The sequence below is a fragment of the Capsicum annuum genome, chromosome 8 (genome assembly GCF_002878395.1).
Source record: "Capsicum annuum cultivar UCD-10X-F1 chromosome 8, UCD10Xv1.1, whole genome shotgun sequence".
NCBI classification, from domain to species: domain Eukaryota; kingdom Viridiplantae; phylum Streptophyta; class Magnoliopsida; order Solanales; family Solanaceae; genus Capsicum; species Capsicum annuum.
In genome coordinates this window covers 91,175,135-91,176,152 of record NC_061118.1, presented here as the reverse complement: position 1 = coordinate 91,176,152, position 1,018 = coordinate 91,175,135, and the positions used below count along the sequence as shown (strand labels likewise).

At 39.3% G+C, this 1,018-nt stretch overlaps 1 non-coding gene across 1 annotated transcript; it reads right to left on the bottom strand.

Moving 5' to 3' along the window:
• Positions 1 to 384: 384 nt before the first annotated feature.
• On the bottom strand, positions 385 to 491 carry LOC124886950. Its single transcript, XR_007044346.1, has one exon. It is a non-coding gene; the product is annotated as a small nucleolar RNA R71 (small nucleolar RNA).
• Positions 492 to 1,018: the final 527 nt, after the last annotated feature.

The following is a 1,018-nucleotide window of genomic DNA, read 5'->3' as shown; positions in this document are numbered from 1 at the left end:
GTTCTTACTCAACCAGCTGTTAGACCTATTCGTGAAGTGGCAATTCCACTTACAAACCATGTGACGAACAGTATTCGTAAGCCTGAATCAGGTGGTCAATTTGAATTGAAGAAGAATATGGTGCAATTGCTGAACTTAGTGAGGCAATTTCATGGCCTTTTACATGAAGATCCGCAGTAGCACATATAAACCTTCCTAGAAATAATCGATACTTACATTCCTGAAGGGGTGAGTTCTAATTATGTTAGATTGACACTCTTTCCTTTTTCCCTAATGGGGGAAGCAAAAAGGTGGTTACATGCTGAACCACCACTCTTCATCACTTTATGGGAAGATCTATCTTAGAAGTTCCTTATTTGATTCTTTCCATCTGGGAAAACTGCACACTTGAGGAGTGAGATCTTGAGTTTTAGACAGAAAGAAGGAGAGAATTTCTACCAAGCTTAGGAGAGATTTAAGGGTATGCTCAAAAATTACCCTCACCATTATCAGTCCAATGATGTTCTTGTTCATACTTTCATTAAGGGATTGGATGCACACATGAAGATTCTCTCAAATTCAGTAGCAGGTGCACGGGATCTTGAGAAGACGTATGAAGAATTGTACACACTGCTGAATCAGATTTCACAAGGGAATCCTGACTGGCATGCTAATTCGAGGAGTACTCCTAGGAAGGTTATAGAGGTATTGGAGGTAGACCAGTTCGCTACATTACAAGCACAGATTGTAGCCATGCAAAATCATATTATTACTCTGCTTAATAACATAAAGCTAGGATTTACACAAATAGCAGCCACGGCTAATGCAGGCTAAATGGCGAATTCTTGGTGTGAGGTTTGTGGAAGTGGTGAGCATATAGTAGATGCATGTTCTGTTAATCTAGATTCTATCAACAATGTAGGAAATGTAAATTTTCAGGGATAATAGAATTTTGGTAACACGTATAATCCCAACTGAAGGAACCATCCCAATTTCTCATAGGGTGGAAATCAGACGCAGAATACAAATCAGTACAAGG